We start from the raw sequence: 22,491 nt of genomic DNA on the forward strand, positions 1-22,491 counted from the left end.
CCAAAGACCTTTTTTAGTCCTATCCATCTTGACCTGTCTGGGACTTTTGGCATGGCTGACCATTGTAAGTGTTAAAATTAATGGTTTGGCTACATATATGAAAATTATAAATCTTTTATTTTAGAGAAATACAAAAGGATAGAAAAAGACATTAACCTATCTAACTAAATATTGTTCCAGTGGTTGGCTCAGCCATGGCTTGTTAACCTTCCATCAGAATTAAACTATCTCCAGAAGAAAGGAAGGGAAAACCAGCTATCCACTCACCCAAGACAATGAGTGGAGCTGAAGGTGACTCCTGAGGCCTACTTTCTTCTTTGAGCCCACCTTCTTCTTGAAGCCAACTTCCATCTTGGAGTGACTCTTTTCTTGGAGTTCACTCTCTACTAGCCTCCTTCACCAGATTCCTTCACCATCCTGCCTTCGTGGCTTTTATTAGTGGTTTCCTGTCCCTGCTCCTTTTCTTGGGGGCCAATCACAGCTTCCAAATTGTCTGAGTTCTTACCTTTGGAATCACACCTTTCTGAGTATGTGAACTCTTAAGTTTCTGGCTTGTTCTCATCTAGCATCAAGGTGTGAACTTACGAAGTGACTTTCAAACTTCTCCCACCTAGTTCAAGCTTCTGTTGATTCAAAGTTATTGCCAACCAAAGTGTTAACTAAGCAGAGAGAACAAAGGATTCCCTTTTCACAAGTGTGGACTCAAAGAGAACCAAGAATTCCCTTTTACACTATTATTAATTTCTTCTTAGTAAGGTGGTAGCAATATAAGTGGAAAAAAGTAGAATGCTAAGTATATTTTGGAAGTACGATTGATAAGGCTTGACCACTAATTGAATTTGAGGAGGGTAGGGGAGAGAAAAATTGGGAAAAATGACTCCTCAGTTTTAAATCAAGCAGGCCCTCCAAGTGGTTATATCTAGCCATCAGAAATATGATAGTGAAGCCTGGGAAAAAAATTAGACCTGGAGATAGAATTTTAGTAGCCACCTGCTTTTTCAGGATGCTTCTGGGATATCTCTCAGTCTTACAGTGAGAATTTTAAATGTTTGACTTTTTAATTTCACCTGATCAAAACCAGACTTGTGGAATAATAATATTAAGGAAAGTTTAGAGTCTTTTTTCCTTGTTGAGAGGTTGCTGATTTGATCAAAATTTGTTCCATGGGATGTGAAAATTTACTTAAAGCGTGAAATATTCCTTAGATAAGAAACCAGAGGAAGAATATCAGTTTTCTCTGACACCTTGCTAGCATGTAGATCTCCCTCCTCAATTAGCCTATTTGTGAATCCTCTAAATGTAGTTTAATCTGTAACCTGACTTAGTTTATCTAGAGAGTTTGTTTGAAGTTTGTTTCCTAGAGGATTATGAGATTATGAATTTTAAACTAAATTTGTTCAACTTTTATGGTATTGAAGGAAGCATAGATTTATGAATCTATCGTTTCTTTGAATTTTTATGGCCTAACAGGAATAAAAAAGATTGCAACATGTAAAAGAATTATTTCTCTGCCATTCTGACGTAATTTTGCCTATAAAAGGTCATTTTAGAATCCTAATGATTGTTCAGATTTTCTCTGGGGCCTATCCTTGAGCATAAAAATAAAACCAAGGTTTTTACCTCTATAATTTCTGCATTGTGGTAAATATATTTTGGCAACAATTATATACCACATTAACTCAGAGAGGAGATATTTCTCTCTTACAGATTTGGAGAACCACAAAGGGCCAGGCAGGGAGATTGGAAAGCCTGCTTCTGTTTCAGAAAATCTCTGTTTCCTTGGAGAAATTTTGAAGAGGAAAACTCAGCCAAGCCATGAAGACTGCTATCCAAAAAAAAAATAATAATAATAAATAAATAAAATAAAGAACTCCCCAAACCAGAAAAAGAAGTAAGTATATTTTGATGTGTTTTTTATGTATTTCTATGTGCTGTTCTATATTTTATTTTTGTTTTTAACTTGTATTTCAATAATTAGTCTGTTGGTATTTTGAGGTTGCTTAGTCTGGTAGCTGGCCAGACATTCTGATGAGCAAAGTATTTAATTCACGTATATAAAGCAAGGACTGGACTGAGAAACTCTGCATTTTAATGGATGGAACAAGTCTTTTTCCCCCACACCTTGTGCCCCTTTTCCCTCAGTACCTTGTGCCTCATTTTTTTTGTGGGCACATAAGCAAGAAACTTTTCTGTATGTCGTGACCATTATCTCTAGTTCAAGCCAAGTAGGATTTGGCACTGTGGTTCTGACCACTAATTAAGTGGTCCTGGTTCTGGCTGCTATTTGGTTTCGTATAAAGCACTGCAAAGGTTTACTCAGAGATTCCCTTTTCAGTCTGGTTCTGGTTCTGATTTGGCCGTCATAGGGTCCAGCACTGTGGTTTGATCCACTGGGTGTGTAATCCTGGTAAGAATGCACATCTGGTATTTATCTCAGTGTTATATTAAGGAGATCAGAGATCATCTGGGAGTCTCATTCCTTCTTTTTACTATTTCAGTTTTCTACCAGCTTCCACCAACAACAAAGTTTTAGACTGATATAAAAATTTATTTTGAGGGGTTTAGTGAATTGGTTTCAGTTAAATTCATTTCTGTGGATTTGTTTCAATTAATTGATTGCAGTGGTTCTGATTTGGTAGAAAAATTGGGTTCCAAAACTCTTCCTCTTTTAGGTCCTTTGGATTCTAGTTCAAAGATTTCTGGTTAAGAAAAAACTTTTATTCTACAAAGTATGGCATCTAATCAAGCCATTTCTTCTTTAAAATTTTTTTTTATTTTATTTCCTCCCAATTATATATAAACTTTTTATTTTTTAAAACACTTAAAAAACTTCAAGTTTCAAATTTTCTTCCTTTCTCCCTTCACTTCTGCCCTTTGCTGAGATAGTAAGCAATCTGATATAGATTTTGCATGTGCAATCATGTAAAAGACTTTTTCAGATTAATCTTTTTGCAGAAAGAAACTAGACCCACAAAAAAAATCAAGAAAGAAAGTGAAAAAAGTTTGCTTTTGGTCTGAATTCAGAGTCAATCAGTTCTTTCTCTGGAAACAAATGACATTTTTTATCATATGTCCTTTGGGATTGTTTTGGTTCATTGTATTGCTGAGAAATAGCTAAGTTATTCACAGTTGTTCATCATACAGTATTGCTGCCACTGTGTACAATGTTTTCCTGGTTCTGCTTACTTCATTCTAATTTCAGTTCATGTAAATATTTCCAGGTTTTACTGAGCTCCTTCTGCTTGTCATTTCTTAGAGTACAATAGTATTCCAATACAATCATATGCAAAACTTAGTTATTCCCCAATTGATGAGTATTCCCTCACTTTCTAATTCTTTGCCCCCAGTAAGAGAGCTGCTTTAAATATTCTTGTACATATAAGTCTTACCCCTTTTTTGTTTATTTCTTTGGGATATAAACCTAGTAATGGTTATGCTTAGTCAAAGGATATGTACTGTTTTATGATCCTTTGGGCATTGGTCCAAATTGCTCTCCAGAATTGTTGAATCAGTTCACCACTTCCTCAATAGTGTATTAGTGTCTCAATTTATCCACAACCCCTCCCAGTTTTTCCATTTTTCTTTTCTGTCATAATAACCAATCTGATAACTGTGGGTAGTACCTCAGAGTTGTTTGCATTTAATAGTGATTTAGATCATTTTTTGGTATAACTCTAGGAAGCTTTACTTAAATAGAGAAATGTTTATTCATATCCTTTGACCATTTATCAGTTGAAAAGTGACTTGTATTCTTATACATTTGACTTATTTCTCTATGTATTTGAGAAATAGACCTTTATTAGAGAGATTTGTTATAAAATTTTTTTCACCACTATGATTACTATGTATTACTCTCCATCCTGCTTCCCCACCTGTTTATCCTTTTCTCTCTCCTTTCATTCTGTTCATTCTCAAAAGTGTTGAGCTTCTGACCACCACATCCCCCAACTTGCTCTTTTTTTCTATCAGCTCCTCCTCTTACTTTCCTACTTTCCTGTAAGGTAAGATAAATTTCTTCCTTTCTTCTTTTTTTTTTTTAATCTTTTTTCTTAGAACTTTAGAATCAATACTGTATATTGGTTCCAAGGCAGAAGAGTGGTAAGGGGTGGCAATGGGGGTTAAGTGATTTGTCCAGAATCACAATTAGGATGTGTCTGAAGCCATATTTGAGGTAAAATGGATTTCTAAGCCAAATTGATCATTGATATTCTTTCCTCTTTGAGCCAATTCCAACAAGAGTAAGGTTCAAGTGTTTCTCTCCCCATCTCCTCCATCTTCCAGGGTAAAAGCTCTTTCATGCTTCTTTTACATACAATAATTTACTCCATTCCATTTCTCCCTTTCCCCTTTTCTCTCCTCTTTCTCATTCCTTATTTTTATTTTTTAACATGTCATCTTATCATATTCAACTTCCACCCTTGCCCCCTATTTATACTACTTCTAGCTATCCTAATAATGATAAAGTTCTTGGGAGTTACAAAATCATCTTCCCAAGTAGGTATGTAAACAGTTTAACCTTACTGATGTCTTTTGATTTCCCTTTCCTATTTATACTTTTATGCAAGTCTTGTAATTCAGAGTCAAATTTTCCATTTGGCTCTGGTCTTTTCATCGAGAATGTTTGAACATCTTCTATTTAATTAAATAACCATTGTCCCCTTGAAAAATTATCTTCTGTTCTCCAGGATCAGTGATTCTGGATTGAAGATCTAGCTCCTTTGCTCTCTGGAATATCATATTCCAGGCCCTTTGATCCTTTAATGTATAAGCTACTAAATCTTGTGTCATTCTGATATTATGATTGTTTCTTTTTTGGTTGCTTACAATATTTTCTTCTTGACTTGGAGGTTCTTGATTTTGGCTCTGATATTCCTGGGAGTTATCCTCTTGGAATCTCCTTCAGGAGGTGATTGGTGAATTCTTTCCATTTCTATTTTGCCCTCTAGTTCTAGTATAACAGGGGACTTTTCCTTTTTTTTTAATCACGGCTTTCAGGTAATCTAGCAATTCTTAGATTATCTCTCCTGGATTTATTTTCCAAGTCAATTTGTTTGCTTTTTTAATAACCCTTACCTTCCATCTAGAATCAACACTGGTGCGAGAGCAATTCCTATTTTTCTTGGAGGCTTTGGATGCAGCAGTATTGGTTTTGCTGTCTTTTTTTTGAGTTTGTGTTTTTGTCTTCTCTGTCACCATTCTATGTTGCCTTCTATGTTGACTTTATTTTTTTGTTGTTTGCTCATTTTCCAGTCTTTTTATTTCTCTTCAACATAAAAAATCTGTTATACCTGTGCTCTGTTCCTGTGATGAAGGGATCACCAGGCCTTAGGTTCTTTATGCAGCTACTTTCAGAGATAGCTCTGGAGACCTATAAGTTTTCGGTTCTGCCAAGGTGTTGTGATGTAAGGATAGGTGTGTTTCATACTCTCCCAACCTGTGCTCTGGTCTATGAGGGATGACAAGCACTCTTTTTCCCCCTTGGGAGTGTGACCAAGGTACCCTGCTCCTCTGCAGCCCCAAGCATCAGTGTGTCCTAGTGCTTCTCCTCACCTTGAGATGGCAACCCAGAAGCGTGACCTGGATCTGCATATGGACAATGCAACAAGAGCCCAGAGCCAGCAAAGACATGTCTGTAATATCCTTCTGAACAGTTGTCTGCCCCTACCTACTCAGTGGCTGAGAGCTCTGGAAGCCTTTGTTACCAATTTAGCTGAGCCCAAGGGCTATTGCCATGGTGGGACCTCCCTTAGTATGCTGTCTTGCATTCCACTTCTACCTGGTGTGATAGATCTTTCTTGATGGCCTTCTAAATTGTTTTGAACTGAAAAATTATTTCACCCCATCTCTTTTGTGGACTGTATTGCTCCAGAATTCATTCTGAAGCATTATATAATTGTTGTTTGGAGGGTAAATTAGTAGAGACTGGATTCGTCTATGCACCTTCTCTGCCATCTTGGCTCTACCTAGTCTATTTCTTCTGAAGGAAGATCTAGGTTTGATTGTCTCCTAAGTAGAAAAAGGTTCTTTTCAGAGAAGCCAAATTATCTGAAGTCCATTTTAGAATGTTTGGACAGGATTAACTTTATGGGATAAATATCCTTGGCCCTGAGATGGATCCTTATCACTCAATGGAAAATGCTTCTCCAAAGTTACCAACAATCTCCTAATCATCAAATCTGGTAATTTACTTTGGACTTCCTATCACCTCTTGCTTAGACTATTCTAATATCTTCCTAATTGATCTTCCTGTTTTCAGTGCCTACTTTCTCCAATCTGTCCTTCACACAGATGCCAAATTAATCTTCCCATATTAAAGTTGCCTCTGCCAATTAACCTGTATAAACTTGATCGAGCTCTAGGTTTCAGTTTCCTCATCTAAAAAAATGAAAGAGTTGGACTCAGTTCCTTCAAAGGCCATTCCCAGCTCTGTATCTATGATCCTATGAGGTCTTCATAAGACTATTTCCCTATTCAAAAATCTTTAGTGGCTTCCTATTACCTCATAAATAAAAGGCAAACTTTTTAGTCTTGACAATTTGAGCTTTCTACCATCAGGCTCCACAGTTTAAGTTCCTCTCACTCTGTTGCCCTTCCCTCATTCTGACCAGATGTGGTACACTAGAGAAGGTAACAAATGAGAAGGAAAGGCTTAATAGCACAGTAGAGAGAGGCGATGCTACTAAACTCAAGGGGAAATGGATCCAAGGACAATGACAGCACTTCTCCTTACCGAGGCTGGCTCCTGATTTTACTAACCATGCTTGGTGAAGCATCCATTGTCAGACAAGGTCAGAGGTCTTTACCAATGATGACACAAACTACCAACCCCACTGAGTTCTACTTCCCAACAGATCCACTTCAGCAAAATCTCATGTCAGAAGGAAGCTAAGACCTTGGCCATAAAGTCTTCACTTTTATATCCGATAAGCTGTCTCTTGTCAGAACTTAACTATACATTGTCTACAACTACTGAATCTGGATTGGTTCAATATCTGGAGAACTTCCAAGGATTGGGAGGACAATAGACTTATACCCCCAGGAGAAGTTTATTGCTTATTTGGCTTATTAATTAAAATAAATTAAAATTGAAAAATTAAAATAAATAATAATAATATGCTTATATTTATTATGCCTTTTCTCTTGGTGAGGAAGTTCTTGGTGAGTCCCTTCCCTACTAATATGGATTAATACATTCTCTGAAATTTATAGTCTTAGAAAATTGCCTAGGCAACTGAGAAGTTTAAGTGACTTGCCCAAGGTCACAAAAATAATATTTGTCAGGTATAGGTCTTTCTGATTCAGAGGGTAGCTCTCTATCTACCTCCCTACTGGTGTCAAGCTCAAATAGAAACAGCCTGCTAGCCAAAGCAATGCTTTGGAGTTTTGCTGTTCTTTGGAGGTGAGTTTGATGCCTCTGTTTTATGCCACGCTACACCTTTTCACAAAATATTTTTTATGTATTTAGGTCTTCCAAGCTAAGATGAAAACTGCATATAATATTATAGCATGTTTATTTCTGTGGGGAATGAATTCCATGAATCTAACTAAGGTCAGGTGAATATTGAAACACAATATGTACAAAAAGAGATGGGATTATCCAAGCTGTGGAGGTTTGGAGCTAAGTTCCAATGGATAGAATAATAAATTCTCACCCACCTACACAATAAGTGCTGTTACCTCACAAAGAGAGAAGTGTTGCTGAAGGATAGAAGTTCTGGGACTTGAATAACTATAGAAAGTACAGCATTTATTTAGCATTTCTGCCCCAGTAGAGCAGGGCTCTCACTGGGTACTCCCTAGTGAATAATTTACCAGTATCCTTAAAATGTTGGAGATGATTAGAGATTAAAATTTTCTTGCATGGATATATATAAGTGAATACCCTCACTTTTGTTGTTGTTGTTAAGCCATTTTCAGTTGTGTCTAATTCTTCATGATTCCATTTGGGATTTTCTTTGGCAAAGATACTGGAGTGGTTTGCTTCTTCAACTTACTTTACAGATGAGGAAACTGAGGGAAATGAAGTTAAGTGGCCCTAGGGTCACTAGTAAATGTCTTCAGCCAGATTCAAACTCAGGTCCTCCTGACTCCAAGACTGGCATTTTATCCACTATACCACCTAGTTGCCCTATTTTATATATATATATATATATATATTTGTTTATTTATTTGTTTATATAGTATAAGTAGATATAAATATATATGCACATACATATATACTTATATAGTATAGAATAAGTGTATGGTGGAAAAAGAAAATTCTTTGTTCTCTTTGTCTATTCTGAGTTTACACTTGTGAAAGGGAATCCTTTATTCCCTTTGACTATTTTGAGTTAACAATAACTTAAGTGCCCCTACTTAGTACTTCACTAGATTGTGAAGACAGAGTCATCTCTCCTTTGTCTACTTTTGAACTGAATCAACAAAAGCTTGAACACCCTACTCAGCACTAAGTGGAGGAGCTCTCCATCCTTTCAACTCAATCATCCAGGAAATCAGAATTCACACCTCTATCAGCCAGGAATCTGTGAACCCTTTTGATAAGTATTCACCTCTCCAGAAGGTGAGAAGTAGTTTCCACAAACACTGCCCCCTGGGTAGTGCTGGGCAATCTGGAAGCTGTGATTGGCCCCTGTGAAGAGGGGAAGGGACAAGAAGCCACTATAAAAGACCCTGAATTTCTGGGACTGCAGAACTTGGCTTCAAAAAGGAAGTCAGCTTCAAAAAGGGGTTGTACTTCAAGAAGGAAGTCAGCTTCAAGAAGAAGGTTGGCTCAAGGAAGAAAGTAGGCCTCAGGAGTCACCTTCAGCTTGAGTTAGCATCTTGACCAGCCTCTTGGAGGGAACTTGGGTGAGTGGAGAGCTGGCTTTCCCTTCTTGTCTTCTGGAGAGAGTTTATTTCCAGTTGAAGGTCAACAAGTCCTGGCTGAGTCAAGCACTGGAGCAATATTTAGTTAGTTAGGCTAATGTCTTCCCTACCCTTTTGTATTTCTCTACTTTCACTCTTTCCACCTCCTTTGTAAATAAGAGCTATTAAAGGTCGTTTTGACTTTGAGCAATAATACTTTGAATTGGCAACCACCATTATTATTTATAATTTTCATATATTTTAGTCAAGCCATTAAAATTTACTTCCTACAATAGATATGTATTTAGATATTTATATTCTTCTCAAATATGTCTTAGAGAAATATACTTAGAATTCTATAGATTTCTCTAGAATTACATTTTGAAGAAAACTTTGTGACTTTTTGAGTGGGAGATTTTTTGCCCCTCTTTTGATTTGCTTTCCTTCTGAGAAATTTCTTCTGAGCCAGACTTCTGTTGATTCATTGTTACCAAGTTTATACAGATTTTCTTGTCTCATTCTATATATGTGCTAGGGCAAGTAGGTGGCACAGAAATGAGTTCAAATTTAGCCCTAGGCACTTATTAGCTGTGTAACCCCGAGCAAGTCACTAAACTTCTTTTTGCCCAAGTTTCCTCATTTGTAAAATGAAAATAAAGCACCTACCTTTTAGGCTTGTTGTGAGAGTAAAATGAAACAAAATATCTAAGATACTTTGTAAAATTGAAAATGATGTAAAAATTCCAGCTATTATTACATTATTATTGTCATAATAATAATTCTGTATGCTTTTCCTGTTCATTGTTTTAACCTTGAAATTATGTTGAATAAAATCTAATCCTCTGAAGCTCTAACTGGGAAATTCAGTTATTGTGTGATTTAAATTTTATTTGTTGCATTGACATGTCTCTTAATGACAATTTAAACTAAAATGAGTAGTGTATATATTAAAATGTTATATTGAATATCAACAATAATGATGTATTTATTATACATTGTCTTCTTCTAGCTCTGTTTGCAGTCTATGAAATACCTACCTCAGGTAAACCTTCTGACTTCCCTAAAGAAAGGGAGTCAGTAGCAATTAATGCCTGGCAACTAGTCAGGCAACCTACCAACATCACCACCGAGGAAGAAGAGAAAGAAATACAAGTCAAGACACCATTGTAAAGGGGAAGGTTGCCTGAAGATGCTGTCTAATACAGGTGACATCTAACAGTGCAGGGTGATTTGTATATAAGCCAGAACCAGATCTTCACCATGTCAAGTTACATTCCCTTTGGAAGAGTCACCACATTTAGCCATCAAAGAACCAACTGGGATTGTGGATAAGATATAGATAGCACAGATGTGCTGAAGAAGAGCTGGTAACTGAAATTCATTTTTTCATCTCTCATAGGAGACTACTACTGAAGGATCCAAAGGGACCAGCTTTGGATCTGGTGTGTGGTCTGAAATTGGAAAACCCTGATGTCACAGTAATTGAGTGCTTGTAGACTACAGGAACGGTTTAACATTGCAGAGAATCTGAAGTAAACTTGTATTAATTTTGTCAACATCTGAAAATGTGAAGGTGAAGCTCCCTAGGTTTTTCATGCTGAGAAATCGAAAGATTAGTAGTCAAGGGAGCTGTGAAACCAAAGATGCAAATGGATGAAATTATGAAAAGTAAGAGATAGCACAAGTTTTTCAACTAGTTTTTCAGTCAATTCTCTATGATTCTCTAAGTATACCATCATATCATCTGCAAAGAGTGATAGTTTAGTTTCCTCATTGACTACTTTAATCCCTTAAATTTCTTTTTCTTCTCTAATTGCTAAAGCTAGCATTTCTAGTACAGTATTAAATAGTAGCGGTGATAATGGGCATTCTTGCTGCATCCCTGAAAGGGGGTAAAGGCTTCTAATTTATCCCCATTGCAGGTGATACTTGCTGAAGGTTTTTAGGTAGATACTACTTCTCATTTTAAGGAATAACTATGTTTTCTAATGTAGGAAGGATGTTCTATTTTGTTGAAGGCTTTGTTTTGTATCTATTAAGATAATCATGATATCTGTTAGTTTGGTTATTGATATGGTTAATTATGCTGATCGTTTCCCTATTATTGATATGGTCAATTATGTTGATAGTTTCTCTATTATTGAGCTGGTCAATTGTGTTGATAGTTTTCCTAATTTTAAACCAGTCCTGCATTCCTGATGTAAATCTCACCCAGACATAGTCAATGATCCTTATGATATATTGCTGTAGTCTCCTGGGATGCTACAAGTAAGGACTGATGTGTAATAAGCAGATGCTGATTTAAGATAAATAAGACATAGCCTCAAAATTTCAGTAAAATATGAGACAAGGTTTCAGCTGAGGGAGAGGGGGAAAGGAATCATAGGGAGTTTGAGGAGAGATGCAAAGTTTCTGATCACACAGCCTTTGTTCCTGTAAGGTATAAAAAGTCTGGATCCCTTCTCTCCAGTAGAGAATGAGCAGGATAGTGAGTTGATAAGAGAGTGAGGAAGGGTTTCAATGAAAGCCCAAATTTGTAGTAACAATTAAAATAACAAATTTGTAGTGGATCCAGCCCAAATGGTTGTGCAATTTTTCTCCATCTCCTTCAAAGATTCTCTCAAAAAAGTTTACATTTTTATAAGAAGAACTAGCTACATTATGGTCCCAAAAAGAAGAAGTAGGCATAATGGGAGGAAGTTGACAAATAGTAGTTTCAATTCTGGATAATTAAAAAAAAAAAACAACTTCCTAACAATTAGTTATTCAAAAGTCGACTCAACTGCTGAGTGAGGTAGGTTATAAAATCATAGATTTAGACCTATAAGGGAATTCAGAGGCCATCTAGTCTAATCTCTTCATTTTATAGGTGAAGAAACTGAAGCCAAGTTAGGTTTAAGTGTTTTGCCTAAGGAGAAAAAAAGTAGTAATCATCGAAGAATTCCTCACACAATGGATATCCCTTTGGGAATACTGCCTCCCCATTTTGATCTGGCTATAGCTGTCTGATAGACTGGACACAGAACTTCCCTAGAAGTATAGAGTCCTCAGACACGGTCCTCGAGGTCAACAATGGTTGAGTACAGCCACATCTGGATGCAGGAGTATGGATTGGAAGACTTTCAGAGGTCCCATACACTTCTAGAGTTCTATGTGTAAAGTTATGCTTTAGAGATTCTTTCAAATTTTGACCGGATGCATCTGTATATAAAAAGGGCCGGAAATGTGACTGAGCAGGTGGAGAAGTCAATGACTTTGTCCCCCTGGGCTTGGGGTTACTTCTGTGCTTTTTTTTGTGCCCACTAATTTAGATGGAAGAATGAAAGAGGTTTATTTTTTGAGAACTAGGGAATCACAGACCACAGAGCTATTTGGCACTTACTTATTGGGGATGTGCCCATTACCTGATATGTTCTAACTTTCAGAATTTAAAATTGGGAGTGCTCATTGTAAACTAGAGTGATTTTTGCTAACAAAAATTCCCAAACACTCAATCAATAAATATTTACTAAGCAATTATTATATCCCAGTTATCATGTAGGGCCTGGGGATAATATTATGCAAAGGAAGGTCCTGTTGTTATGGGAGAGCTTGATTTTATCTGGTTCAGGAGGACACCCACTTAAAGAATTACCTGCCTCTGACAAATCTTGAGGAAACAAATGGATTTTATTAGGTCAAATGGCTGGAAAGCAGATGCAGGTGAAATCTGTCTCCACTGGGGAGAAGGGATGCAGGCTTTTTATACCTTAAAGGGATAGAGGCTATGTGCCCAGAAAGGAAGGTGGGAAGGGGCACAAACAAGGAGGATTAGGTAGCATTTCCATGTGAGGTGCCTTGGTGTCTGGGGGAGAAGCATAAGTATTCACTGTTTGCAATATATTAAGCCCTGATCATAAAGGTGGGTGAGTAGCATATCTTAGAGAATCTAGCAGTGTTTGAGATGTAAATGGAAGGTATGCATTCTTGTTAAAACTAAGGGAAATGGATCTAAAACAAAAAGGAAATGTATCTCTGGGAGAATCCTTTGTTTATACAGTCATCTCTTTCTTTCTGGGATCTGGGATGGAGGGATTCTTCCCGTACCCTTTCTGACTTGGGATTCCTCTAGAGACTTGGGGTTTCTAGGGGACCCTGAACTCCCATTCCACTGTATCTAGAATAGAAAAGACCGAGACTGAAGACATTATTTGGATTGGAGTCCTCTGCTCTTGGTTCGAAAAGAACTTGTTATCTGAAGTTAAGAATCTCTTGCTTGAGATCAGAAGAAGTTTTAGTAAATAAGACTGTGAGGGAACCAAGAGAACCAGTGGGGAGGCTTTTTTTTTTAAATGGTTTTAGGCAACACATGGGTAATATATCATAGATAAGACATGAATGGTAGATGTAAGCAATATATATGAACAGATGGCTGACCTGGAAGTCCTCTTAAGATGCCTTATTCTTTACTCTGCATTCAAGCATGCCAGTTTTCTAATCCGAGGGAAAGCATGTCCAGAAAGTACTGATGAATTGGGAGTTCCAAAGCTGCTGAAATATGGAAAGATGATGAGTTTCTTGAGGATGTGATAGAGTCAAGTAAAAGGAGCAGACCTGATAAGACACTCTATGACAGTTTCTGGCTCAGGCTTCCCGTTGCTCCATAATAAGAATAAGACACTGCCTCAGTCACAGAAATTGCACAATCAAGATTAGGACAGTTGGTAAGGTCCTTATCTTCCCCTTATACATTCTGTAAAATTCCATAAGATCAAGATAAGATTCTAGATAAGATCAAACTCTCCCACAACAACAGGACCTTCCTTTGCATAGTGATATTATTCTACATGGTACCTGGTATATAGTAGTTGCTTAATAAATAGTTCTTGATTGGGTGTTTTTGTGAACAAAATCACTAGCTTATGGTGATAAGACAATTGAATGGAGACTTTGAAAGGACTTATTCTTCTGTCCTGTAGCCCTTCTAGCCCTGCAATCTGAAGGCCAGAGTACACTGAGTGTCTTTCTTTGTGTCTCTAGCACCATGTTGCCACATAATCAACGCTTACTGACCAATTGACTGACCTCTGGCCCCTAGCTACCTCTTCTGCTTATTGCTTCATTCCCTGAACAGAGGTGACCAAGCAGCAATCCAGAGAGATGGTAGCTCCAGTCATAGTAGCAACCTCATGAAATTGAGGTCAAGAGTCACTGAGCCAGATACTGGTCTCTATTGCTTCCTGTAACTACACCTTACTCAGAGGAGATGAATGGGCCATGCGTTGCCAGCTGGCCAAAAGTTATGGAGTTGTGCTGCTGCTCAAACAACACGGGTTGGAGGGGAACATTTGTTCAATAGTCCCCCAAGTCTCCTGGGGCGTCTTTCCTAGTTCTCAGTGATAATACAATTGAGGTGATGGTTTACTGTTTCAAGTGTTTGTCATTGCCTGCCAATGAGTCTGTTGTATTTTAAATGTAGCAAGTGTTGTGTTATTATTCTTCCAAATGAAGACTAGTGATGTGTCCCCTTCAGAATTTTAGGGATACCTCTGAGAAGTTGTGGATGTCTTACTGCTCTGAACTCACGTCCCCATTCTTAGTAGATTCTGCTCACTATTAGCAAGCAGTGATTAACTCCCCAATTGATTTAGTTCATTAATTTATATTTTAATTAATTAAATCAAAGCAAATTTAATTAATATGAATTAACTTTTACAAAAGGATATTTACTTCATAGTTATAGCAAGAAGTATGAATATTTTCCCCTAAAAACTGGTGAGAATATTCTCCCCTGAACCACATTCTATGACAGTAGAATTTCTGGCTCAGGCTTCTTGCTGCCACTCTAATAGGCATAAGATGCTACTTTGGTCACACCAACAGCACAATCAAGATTTGGATGGTTGGCAAGGTCCTTATCTTCCCCCTTCTGATATGTGTATATATATATATATATGCATATATATATATATATATATATATATATACACACACACACACACACATACATACCTTAATCTTCTCCTTTTGTTTTCTATAAAATTCCATTTTTTATGCTGCTTACATATTCACATTCTCTCTGGACTTTTCATACAGATGAACCTATGCTCCGAGTATAAATAAATGCTATAGATTATTATCTCTGCATCACTGTTGCAGTGGTTCACAGCAGTACTGCCTAATCAATTTTTATTTTACTTCCAAATGCAGCATGGCTACCAGATGAACCTACATGTCAGCTATAGCTAGCCTGGGTGATAAAAATTGCTCCTTGGAGCCTGAATAAAGAATGGCTACCCCCAAAACTCATCATGGATTATATTCTTAGACCACAGATAGTTAGCTCTCCTGATCTTTCNTATATATATATATATAAAAGAAAATGAGTGGTTACTGATGTGGGAGTAATTTCTAAATCAATTTCTAATTTCTAAATTTCTAAATCAAATTCTAAATTCATTCAGACCAGAGAAAAGTTAGAGAAAAGGTCAAAATTGATATCAATTAGAAATAAAAAGGAATAAAGATAAGAAGGTCCCATGTGCAAGTATAACAGATATAATCTGGCCTATTTAAAGTAGCTAATGGTGGGGCAGTGAGATAGCTCGGTAAACTGAGAGCAAGGACTAGAGATGAGAGGTCTTGGATTCAAATTTGGTCTCAGATGCTTCCTAGCTGTGTGACCCTGGGGAAGCCACTTAACTGCTATTGCCTAGCCCTTACTGCTCTTCTGCTTTGGAACCAATACACAGTATTGATTCAAAGACAGAAGGTAAGGGTATTTTTTAAAGTAGTTATTGGTGTAAAAAAAAAAAAAGGAAAATGGAAAAAAGAAAAGCTATCAGAAAGTATTTTTGCCATTTTGGAATGTTAACCCATGTAAAGCAATCGTCACAAAGAGGAAGACAAGAAAATACTAAAATTACGTCAGCCAGCAAATACAGAGTCATGGAAACTAAAATTAATTTACAATTTTATAAAGCAAATGTAATTTTATATAGCAACATTAGTTTATAAAATAGACTTATTTGCAAAACTTTAGGGAGAATTTCAAGGGCACAATTTTCAAAGACTTAAGAATTCTAATCAATGAAATGATCAACCATGATTCTAGATGACTGATAATGAAGAATGCTACCACCTTCTGACAGAGAAGTGATGGAGCAAATATACAGAATGGGACAAACATTTTTTGACATGACCAAAATGGGAATTTGTTTTGATCATGTTTGTTTTAAGGGTTTTGCTTTTCTTTTCTTTAGTGCAGAGGGAAGTTCAGATTGGCAGCAGGGGGGAGAAGGAGGAGAAAACAAATATTTATTAGTTAAAGAAAATTTTAAAAAATCATATTTGACTCAAGAACAAATTACTGCCTTAAAAACTCCCTTCTAACAAAGTATATCCCATGTATATGCTAAAATGACAAAATATGCCTTGGTAGATATAACAGTAGAGATAAATAAAGCAAAAAACAGGGAGATATATTTTTGCCAAAAGTGTTTGTCCAATTATGGAGCATATCTAGAGAAGAATCTAAAAAGGAGAGAACTTTTTAATGGATGGTTAAGTCATGTAGATGCTCCTGTTTGCAAAAAAGCTTAAGCTGATAGCATCAAGCTCTAGATTACTATACCAAGTACCATAATGAGCTCCACAACCATTCAGAATAACTCAGGATAACAGGTGCCACAGGAAAGGGCAAGAGAATAAAGAATATCCCTTGTCTAACCAGTGATAGGCAATTGTACAGAAAGTCCAAGGAGCTAGCCTAGAGAACATAACACATATGGACAAGGAACTGGTCCCAAATTCAATCAGAAGAACAAGAGAACACACTTATTACATTTGGGAAACTGCACTGCTCTTCAATGATCCAAGAAACAAACAAACAAAAAATCTCTAACGAGGAGATGGTTTAGTGTAGTCTGGCTTTGCAGACAGAAGTGCTACTTCCATCACATGCTAGCTATCACTTAATCTCTCTGTCCTCCAAGCAGCTCCCTAAGACTCTAAGTTGCCAATATGCATTGATGAAATAGCCCCAAAATAAGACAATCTCTCATCTGAAGGAGCTTACATTATACTAGGAGGACATCCTACAGATTAAATCACAGCTCTGGACCAAAATCAAAAACCAAAAAGCTATTTTTGTGATGCTATCTGTGCATAAATCGTCAAATACCACAATCTCTCAAGAATCAAAATTGTGAGTGACTGAAATAGCAATGGAGAAACATATGGTGGCTGAAAATACACTCAGCATATTACCAACAATAGTTTATGCATAAAATGTGTTATAAAAGATAACATCCAAGAGATGTGTGATCTAAAAAGGAGGTGGGCTGGTCATAAATGTATGTCTGTATATATACACATATCTGTATACTCAGATATGTGTATATACACAGGTTGAGGATAATCAATGGGCCAAAACTCATTGGTGAGTTTAGATGGTATCTACCCCAAGCATGGGAAATCTTCCCTCCAGTGGAATGGGAAATTGAGAACTGTTTACTCCAATAGCCATGAAGGCAGCTGAAGCAGGTATTGTGGAGCACTTAGAGCTTGGTTAGACATCAAAGATGACAAGGTCATACACTGTATCCCAGGCTATCCCGTCATCTGTCATCCTGACTTTTGTCTTGCCACTGGTCTTAAATGACTGAAAGAGAGAGTGAGGCGGACGACTTTGTGCAATTCTGCCGCATTCAAATCCAATTCATGCACAAATGAAGACATCATCTGTGATGTTGTTGGTCCTCTTTGAAAACAAAGGACAAACTATACACATGGATATCTGTATATGTGGAGAGACAGACAGAGAAACACACAGACGGACAGACAGAGAACAGACCAACCGAAAGTGCGATGTTGTTCCAGCAATGTTGGGAGAACAAATGATAAAGTATTTTTGTGAGGCCATGAACAAGACTCACATAAGATAGAGCATATGAATGACACATTTTCCTTTATCCATGTCCTACTTTTTTAAAACTCTTACTTTCCTTTTTAGAATCAATAGTATTTGTTCCAAGGCAGAAGAACAGAAAGGGCTAGGCAATGGGGATAAAGTGACTTGCCCAGGGTCACACAGCTGGGAAGTATCTGAGGCAAGATTTGAACCTAGGACGTCCCATCTCCAGGCTTGCCTCTCAATCTACTGAGCCACCCAGCTACCCCTTCCTGTTTTTTTTTAAAGTAGCTAGCTAGTTGTTCTCTGTAACATTGGTGAAAGCAGCCATATTGATGGGATAATATATCTAAAGAAGTATTAAAGTAATTCTAATTACAAAGTATCTAAGATAGCATCTCTCCTTGTCCTTGTGCTGTTTATAAATATAGGTGGAGGCCAGTTTGACTTTCTAATCAAATTGAGAAGTCAAGGACAACACTAAGATTAACAGCCTGGGATCCTGGGAGGATGGATTTGCCTTCAATAGTTATAGTGAAGTTGGTAGGAAAGAAGATAATGAATTCTGTTTTGGGACATGTTGAGTTGTAAATGTCTATTAGATGTCTAATTTGAGATGTCTGAAAGACTCCAGAGATGTGAGACTAGAGGTCAGCAGAGAGATTAAGTAGATTTGAGAATGGAGATGGTAATCAAATCTATGGGAGCTATTAATGAGATCACCAAGTGAAGTAGAATAAAGGGAGAAGAGATGAGAGTCCAGGACCGAGGGTGTGATCTGGATGAATATCCTTGGCAAAAAAGACAAAGAAGCAATTGAATAGACAATAGGAAAGCTGGGAGAGAGTGGTGTCCCAAAAAACTGGAAAAAAAGAATATCAAGGAGAAGAAAGTAATCAGTGGTGTCAAAAGTTGCAGAGAAGTGAGGGAAAATGAGGATTTGAGAAAAAGATCAAATCTAGCCTGCTTAAAGGGCACCAAAGCAATCTATTTCTCTTGCTTAGAAGCTTAGGGGGAAATGATGGACCATATTGGTCAAGAGCATAAAGGAAGTATTGATCCTTCTCCTGGATCCAGTTAGTTTCCTCCCTGGTAAAATGAGAGAGCTGGACTAGAAGTTCTGTAGTCTCTTTCAACTCTGGATTTTATGCTTCTAAAGGCAGCACCTATGGATTAAAGCAGTGATGGGCAAACTTTTTAAAGAGGGGGCCAAAGGAAAGGAAATGCTCATCTGTCAGTCTGTTTCTAAGGCAACTCTTTCAAAGTTTTATTGTATTGTATCCTACTCATTGTATTTGCCAGATTAGGAATAATGTCGTGCATTGGGATAGAACATTTCAGGGGGCCGCATCTGGCCCAAGGGCCGTAGTTTGCCCATCACCGGGTTAATAGATAGAGCACTGGACTTGGAGTCAGAAAGCCTCAACTTCAAATTTTGCATTAGTCACTTACTAGCTATGTGATCCTGTGCAAGTCACTTAACATCTGTCTGCCTCACTTTTCTTATCTATAAAATGTGAATAATAATAGCATCTACCTCCCAGGATTGTTGTGTGAATAAAATAAGATTCTTTAAAAAAATGCTTTATAAAACTATAAAATGCTATATAAATGCTAGCTATTGTTATGATTATTAGTTATAAGCCTGTGTTTATTTCACCTAATCCCCTCCTTTGTTCCCACTCAATTCCTGCTCTTCCACTCTATTCCTCGTCTGTGCCAAACAGAATCTAGTTGGACAGGACATCCCTAACCCTTCCTGCCCCTTAAGTAACTACTCCAACCCTCTTGAGGTTTTCAAAAGGTTTTTATTGAGAATACCTACAGGAAAACAGACAGGAATGAGCAATAACCAAGAGAGGAAGTTACACAGTTACAAGAAATCCTAAAAATCTATGGTAATACTTATTTCTGGTCTTCACTGAAATATGAATGGAACTAAGCCAGCTTTTTCTTTGACTCCCTCACTGACTCATCGCTCTCAGTTCTTCTTCTTGGAGTCTGCTCCACCCAACCTTTCTGTCTAGCTTTTTATTCTAAGACTTGGGCCTCCCATTCTTTACCATAATCAAGACCCATTCTTTGATCTCTGACCCTCACTATGTCCAGATATCACAGGATAGAGATAATGTATACTAAAAACTGCGCAATTGGGCTTTCTAAAGTTCAAAAGTGGTTCTTTTCAACCTGGAAGAAATTCCAGTCTATCTCAGTGACAAGATCTCCATCTCAAATCCCTGGTGCCTTCCAGGAAATTCTTATCTTCTTAATCTCAAAGCTTTGAACTCTTTCATAACTACAATCCCACTCCCTTCTCTACCCCACTTCCCATCCCCCAAACTCATTCTCTTCTCCCAACCTCCAGTCTAGTTTCAAAAGACACCCACTTCTCAGAAAGAAACCATCAGGCCCTGAAGAAACATTAGCATAGAACAGGCACATTGGTTACATGCCAAGGCATAGTCAGGTTTATATCTATTGCCTTAAATCCATCTACTCACTTTGGAGAGAAGCATTTTGTACACACACCCAAACACACTCAGATCAACTGTCAGCAAAGGCTTCAAGCCCGTGGACACTAGTATTGTTCTTAGATCTGAGATTCCAGGATCACTAGTTTAAGGAGAAAGAAGAAGGCTGGGAAAGGCTTTGGGAATAAGGCTGGAGAAGTCTGGGAGCAAGGCTAAGCTTCCAGGACATCCACGTGAAAAATTGGGAAACCTGAAAGTTCTCTCTAGAAGCTAAGCATGAACAGGCTGGCACTTGGAAGCCATAATGGCCCAGATGGAGGAAGAATTAGGGAAGAGAATTGAATAGACAAGGAGATGTAGGGAACTGATACTGAGAGAAGGACAGAAAAGTGTGGGATAGCGTATATATTTCCAGTCGCGATTAATTTCAAATTTACATTTGGCCATTCAGATTCATGTTTTTTAGAGCTGGAGGGTTAATTTGAGATGATTTGGTAGTTCAACTCCCTCATATTTGAGAAATGAAGAAAATGAAGCCCAGAGAAGTTTAAAGACAGCATTGTAATGGCTAGACTAGTAGTCTGGCTACTATAGAATGTTGTCCCCCACCCCACTCCCCATATTACAATAATAACGCTACCTAACATTTATTTAGCAATTAAAGGTTTGCAAAATGCTTTACTTATGTTTTCTCACTTGGTCTTTACAACAACCCTGTGCATTAAGAGCTATTATTACCATTTCACAGATGAAGTTAAGGTTAACCTCATTAGCTATGAACCTATGTTTATTTCACCTAATTCCCCCCCCCCCTTCATTCCCATTCAATTCCTGCTCTTCCACCCTATTCCTCTTCTGTGCCAAACAGAATCTAGTTGGACATGCACTGTCTTTAGCTATGTGGCCAGGAATCTAGACTCCTTGACTCAAGAGATTATATAAAAAATGAAGAACCTCTGACTACTTTCAATTCAATTGTAACTAGCCTTTGAGACAAGAACCAAGAGGCACCATTCCCATTTATGCTTAGAGTTATAAAAATGCAAAGTATATGTAAACATTTTAAGTGGAAAAATATAGGGAAATCATGCCACAAAACTCTATGTGTGTGTATATGGGTTTGTTCTTTCTAACATCTGCATCCCTCTGTGCCTCTTTGATTTTTCCTTTTTGTCCTTTTGTTCATGCTTGTCTGGCCTTCGAGGGGTTCCGCATGCATTTCTGCCATTCCCTCTCTGTTTCTATCTTTCTAAGCCTGTTTTCATCTCTCTTTCCATATGTTTTTCCATAATTTCCCCCCTCTCTGCAGTTCCTTCTTCCTTTCTCCTTTCCTTCCCTTAACTAACCACAATACAGAAACACAGCATTTTGTTTGTTTCTTATACTTATTGAATAGTTTTGTATCCCTAATTGGGAAAAAGATGAGTGTAATAAAAGGAACAAAAAATGTTTTTTTCATGTGGCCTTTGATTGATGTCTTTTCAGTGGGTCAGTGTTCTTTAATAGAAAAAAGATTTCCCTGGGCTGGAGCATGATGCTGGTGAGGTTCAGTCCCTGTTGCTCCATTTCCTTTTGCACCGAAAAAAAAAAAATACACTCCACCCTTAAATCATGCTCACAGGTTTGTTGAGGGAAAAAAACAAAACAAAACATTTTAACTATAAGACAATATGTGCACTTTTAGAACTGGATATCTTTGACATTATATGCATTTATATAGATGATCTCTCTGGGCAGCTAGGTGGCACAGTGGATAGATAGAGTACTGGCCCTGGAGTCAGGAGGACCTCAGTTTACAACTAGCCTTAGATATTTACTAACTGTGTAACCCTGGACAAGTCACTTCACCCGTTTGCCTCATTTACCTCATCTGTAAAATGAACTAGAGAAGGAAATGGTAAGCCACTCCAGGATCCTTGCCAAGAAGATCCCCCAAAAGGCCAAGAGTTGGACCTGACTGAAACAACTAAACAACAGATGATAATGTATGTGTAGATAAAGCATTTATTAACTTATATGTATATGCATGTATATACATACAGATATGCACAAATACAGACACTAAATGCATATACAAACATATAAGATATATATCTTCATAGTTGCTCATATGAACATATACATATATGTGTACATGTACATATATAAAGATACCTTCCTTCTCTAGTGTGCGGTTAGGAGGGAAGGAAAGAAACAGCTTAGAACTCAAATGTAACAAAAATATTAAAAAGCAAAGAGAACTTAGGTGCTTAGTGTGTAACAGTGTCTAACACATAGAAAGTG

Source organism: Gracilinanus agilis, chromosome 2, assembly GCF_016433145.1.
Source record: "Gracilinanus agilis isolate LMUSP501 chromosome 2, AgileGrace, whole genome shotgun sequence".
NCBI classification, from domain to species: Eukaryota; Metazoa; Chordata; class Mammalia; order Didelphimorphia; family Didelphidae; genus Gracilinanus; species Gracilinanus agilis.